Raw genomic sequence first — 6000 nt, 5'->3', positions numbered from 1 at the left:
CCGGTGACATCGCCAGAGGTATTATTTATCAGTCGAGGTAAACAACATTGGAAATTCAGGCCAACTAGCCTGGGTACTCTCCCCCTTCCCACTATCCTTACCTGAAAGCTTCCTATCCTCAGACCATTTGTCGTAATTCTTGTCATCCTACCTTTTTCCCCAATAATATTAAGATTTATAACACAATTTGACTCCACCACATTACAAGCCCTACTGGTATTGTGGGAATACTGCTTTTTACCAAATCTATACACCATTGCAACCTGCGTAGGCCTCATCATCCCTCTGATGGAAAGCAAGAATCACTTGCTTTTTTAACAGGAAGCAGCTACAGAAAAGACCCTATACCCCCTTCCCTTTGAGAATTCAAAGCCAAGAATCCTCAAGAGGGAAAGTAGAGGAGGCAGTTAGCCATGAGCAGAGCAGGGATAATAGGCCAGGTCACAGGGTGGAAAGTGGCGGGTGCCTAGCAGCGGGCAAAACTGGGAAAACAAGTATTAATAAGCTAGGACCTTACCCCTAAGGTGACCTTTCCTCCCCTAGCATGTGGCTAGGTCATGCAGTTTAGACGCCCATTGTTTCTTATTGCTAGTCATGTGGTACAGGCCACTCAGAGGACGAAGAAGCGGCCAGAGAATACCCTGATACAATATCCATACAAGCCTTTGCACGGCCACTCCCTTAAGCATTAACCCTCAGGACAATGAGGTTCTGCTTGTCTGTTGACCACAGACACAGAGTTTTGGTCCAACTAGAGACAGCATCGAGACCTCAATTGTGTTTAGCTTCATGTCCAGAAAAGCAGCAAAACCAGATAAAGTGACACCACGGCTGACATTAGGACCAGATGCAATACCTAATAACCCCACCCCCTCGCACTAACAGATCAGTAGAGACCATGGCCCTAAATGGACACACCTGGAAAGCTGATGAATATTTTATGGACATCATCCCCTGAGACCTTCCCTAAAATTTCTGCCTTTACAGCACAGATAAAAAATCTTAAGATGAAAAGCCCAGAGCACACACTCTCTCCCTAGAAGAGCAAGCTCATGACTTTCCCCTCTTTTTTCCTCAGGCGCGTTATCCTTGCTTTTTCCCCCTCTAAGCTTCACGCGTCCTTCTTTTGTCTCTGTAGCTTGTTTCCTGAGTCCACACAGCCCAGTTGTCTCACTTCTTCTACCTCTCTGACTTTCTAAATAAACTTCTTGCACTAGAATTCTTGGCTCTGAATTTTTTTCTTGGCTAAACTCAAGAACAAAGATCCTGCTTTGCCGCTACCGATAGTGGTAGCCTCCGTTACATGATAATTTATCATATAGTTTCAACAGTGATTGAAACGTTCAAGCACCATCTGGCAATTTTAAATTTAAATGTCAAGGACTATGTTATATAAATAAAGTGAGGAATATATTTTAAGCTATTAAAACTAATAACATTTTTGATCCATATAAAATAGTCAATTAAGACAATTTTAAATTTTAAAGTATTTTACTGTAATTGTATAAAATCTTTAAGCTAAGTAATTTAGTTATTAACATTCTTATTTCATTTTATTCTATGTCAGTCAATGAAGTCAGAAACTTAAAATTTATCATAGCTTTTAAAATGCTGCACTTTAAATCACTTTAAATTAGACATTTTGATAATTTTCTGTAATAGACTACTTGAAATTTTCCTAGTGAAACTCAAAATCTTATTTCTTTTTTTAAGTTATATTTTCTCTTCTTCCATAAATTAATTTATATAGCAAGGTCAATCCTTAAGACATAATTTGCAGCGAAAGATATGTGAAACCACATAAATTTTTAAAATTATGCTACAAGTTATTTCTTTAAGTTTATCCTTTTAGTTTAACTTACACTTTTATAAAATGTTCTAGGGAAAGATAAAAATAAAATAAAGCTGACATGAAGAAAATATCTCAATATTTCATAAAAATAAAGCATATTAACACTAATGAGGGAAAATATATATATTTATAGACCCTGTACAATTGTTTAACAGGGAAAATAGATGATAAGCATTGGCCTATGAAGTTGTCCAAAGAGAAAATAGTTTCCCTTAGTGTTTAAGGTTTTTTCTGTCAAATTATAATCTCAGTGTAAATCAATCTACTTTAAAAATGCATATCCTTTTTTCCCCTACACTTCTCTAATTTTAAGCCAATGATTTTTTTAACCCTATAAAATAGCTGATCATTTGAGGCACAGCTGATATACATACATACATGCACATTTCATAAGAATTTCACATGTAAATAAAGGTGATTTCTTCATATAGAATTTATAGTTTTAGAGAATATGACAGTTGGTGTTTGGGGAGTAGAGAAATTTTATCTAATAAGAACAAACTAAATTCTGAAATATGCAGCAATGCTTTCTCCTAGTCCTTTCTCCATAAAGGCTCTACTATAGCCACAGGCAGGGTTCAGTGCCTGGCTCAGGGGTCAAAGAGAAATTCAGTGTCTGTCTTTCTGAAGCTGCTGTTTTTCAAATTAGTCTGCCTCATGGGGAACCCAATGGCCTTTTCTGGGAGATCATCCTGAATTATAAAATTTGGTACTTTTGTAATAAGTGCAATTTAACCAGAGAGGAAACATTTTTAAGATATTTCAAATAATATTTTATTTCTAGTAGATAAAATAAATTTGTAGTATTAAAAAATATAGCCACTCTGCCATATTTAATGATATTGCCATTAAACAAAGTTTATAAACCAAAAAGAGAATAATATTATGCATGCAATTTATCAGAGTTTCATTGACTTATGACATCAAATTAAATTATGTTTTGCTTTAAATTGCTCATCAGGCAGAACATTTTAAAATGTAATATTAGGAAGAGAAATATGTGTAATCTATTAGATATGCTTATCATAAGGTGCTGTGTGTTTTTGTGTCTATGTGTGTGGGAGTGAGTGTGAATGTATTTTCTGGCTGGCCCTACTGAAGTTCGTAATTGATGAGTTTTCGTTTAAGCTTTCCTAGTGAATTCAAAGGGCCAGACACTCATTCAGGATATTTGAGGCAAATGCATATGTGTGAGTGAGCTGGGTTAGTCTGAAAACAATTCAGTGAGACACAACAAGAAGCTGAACCGTCAGTCATCTTGTGGTCTATCTTGGGGACATGAAAACAGAAAACTGCACATTAGGAGGCATGTACTTCATTAAGGAAATTCAACCAGTTTTTGACCACTGCTTCTGGTGAGTTTTCCTCTCTGAAATATTTTCCCCTCACATCTAGTCCATATACCATATGTATCCCAAGGTATTTTCTAAATCATTATGTCACTTGGAATTTTGGTTAATATGATATAATTTATGTTTTCAATCTGTTCATTCATTATTTTGTAATTCCATGTTTCTGTCATTTCCTAATACAGTGCTCTGAGAATTGAGACTTATGCACTAAGCTGGAAATAGACATTTTCACACTGTCCTTCAGTGACCTGGCAAGCCTTATGATATCCTTACCTCTGATATCTACTACTGGTGCAATTATCTCCAGTTGGGCTATCAGGGTGGAGAATTTACATGCAAATGTTGTCGGGCTTCTAGGGCTACCTATCAGTGGGAACTATAGAGAGACATATTTTAAGGGATGAAGTATGACAGGCTCGAAGATTATCCCTATGCATTTTCTAAAATGAGAAGCTTAAAACTTTTTTTTTTCACTGAACAAAATAAAAAGGTAAATATTATCTGTATTGGCTTTCTTTTAGAGAAGTTATGGAGGTTTAAAAATAAATTTGCAAAACCTCAAGCCATTTGCTTGGGCTTCTCAAAGAACAGCCTAGGCCCAATTTACTTAAGTACACAAGAGTTAAAGAAAGTTTGCTGTCTTAAAATTATGCATGAGCTGCTCTGCCTGATGAGCAAAAGGAACATTTGAAGTAGTGATTCTTAGCAAAAAATGAAAACAATGTATCCACAACTACTACTGAAAAGTTACCTGAAGATTCAAGATCTCAGTTACCATCAAGCAGAAAATAAAGGATAGTTGGGCAGGGGGTGGCAGGGGGGAGGGGTGAAGTGAGGGAGTTTATTTCAGAGGTAAGACACCATGAGAAAAAAGAATTGTATTCTTCATATTTAAAAAATAATTAAACATATTGTATGAACTAACTTTGTTATGTGACATCAGCTAGATAGAACAATCCTATCTAATAAAAGAGAAACATGGTAATTAGCCATACATTGCTACCCTTCCCATTGGCTAATCAGGGCGATATGCAAATTAACTGTCAGCCAAGATGGCGACCGGCAGCCAGGCAGCTTGAAGTGAATATGAGACTTGCTTGCTTCAGTGACGGAGATTTGCAACGTTCTCCGCCTGCCTTGCCAGCCTCTGAGCTTGCAGTTTGAAACATTGTTACAAATATAGAAGCTAAACAAAACCCCAGAAACCCACTTTCAGCCAGCCAGGATCTCAGAGCTGGAGTTGATACAGTGTTTTGATTATAGAACCGAAACAAACCAGATACCTGCTTTCAGCAGCGGAGGCCTCAGAGCTGGAGCCAGAGCTAAAGCTGGCCCAGAATAAAAAGAAAAAAGAAAAAAAGGAGCGGTTGGGAGCTTCAGTCACCCCCAGCCTGAAAACAGCCCTCAGCCCCTCACCCAGACTGGCCAGGCACCCCAGTGGGGACCCCCACCCTGAAGGGTGTGTGACCAGCTGCAAACAGTCATCATCCCCTCATCCAGGCTGGCCAGGCACCCCAGTGGGGACCCCCACACTGATCCAGGACACCCTCCAGGGCAAACCAGCCGGCCCCCACCTGTGCACCAGGCCTCTATCCTTTATAGTTAAAGGGTAATATGCCTCCCAGCACCAGGATCAGGGAGCCGCAAGGCCTCCTGGCACCGGGATCAGCGTGACAGGGGGCAGAGCACAAACCCCCTGATCGCCCTGCGGCTCTGTGTGTGACAGGGGGCCGGGCCACAACCTCCCTATCCGCCCTGCTCTGTTCTTGACAGGGTAAGGTGCCCCAACCCCCTGATCAGCCCTGATCTGTGCCTGATAGGGGGGAGCTCCCCAACCCCCTGATCACCCTGCATCTCTGTGTGTGACAGGGTGCAGCGCCCCAACCCTCCCGCCCCCCACGGGCCCTGCTCTGTGTGTGATGGGGTAGAGCCATAACCTCCCCATCATCACTGCCCTGAGTGTGACAGTGGCAGCTCCCCAACCCCCTGATCGGCCCTGCGCTGTGGGTGATAGAGGGCGGCGCCCCAACCCCCTGATCCGCCCTGCTCTGTGTGTGACAGGGGGTGGTGCCCCAACTCCCCTATCGGCTCTACTCTGTGAGTGACAGGGGGGAGCTCCCCAACCCCCTGATTGGCCCTGCTCTGTCCGTGACAGGGGGTGGCGCTGCAACCTCCCCATCAACCCTGCCTTGAGTGTGACATGGGGCGGTGCCCCAACCCCCCAATCAGCCCTACCCTGAGCGTGACTGAGAGTGGCATCACAACCTCCCGATCCGCCCTGCTCTGTGCATGACAGGGGGCAGTGCCCCAACACCCCAATTGGCCCTGCTCTGAGCCCAACCAGGGGCTGCACCTAGGGATTGGGCCTGCCCTCTGCCACAGGGAGCAGGCCTAAGCCAGCAGGGCGTTATCTCCCGAGGGGTCCCAGACTGCGAGAGAGCACAGGCCAGGCTGAACGACCCCCCCTTCCCCCCTGAGTGCAGAAATTTTTGTGCACCGGGCCTCTAGTTAATTATAAAAGGAGTAATTAGAAACTATACAACCCAACAGATAGGGCCCATCCAGTATGGTGACACAAGGCTCAAGTGAGTACAGGAGGAAAGTACATCTGAAACACAAGGACTGTGGTACCCAGGACCCTAGCTGGCTAGCATTTTCCTCCTGAAAACAATATGGGAGAATTCTTTGAGGAGGCAGATTTGTTCAAAGAAACCAGATTCTGATACTGACATTTGTGGGGCAAGGTGAATCTAGTTATATGATCCAGGCAGAGAAGAATAAGAAAGGTACCAAGAA

This window comes from Myotis daubentonii, chromosome 3 (genome assembly GCF_963259705.1).
Source record: "Myotis daubentonii chromosome 3, mMyoDau2.1, whole genome shotgun sequence".
NCBI lineage: Eukaryota > Metazoa > Chordata > Mammalia > Chiroptera > Vespertilionidae > Myotis > Myotis daubentonii.
Note: the sequence above shows the minus strand (reverse complement) of the source record.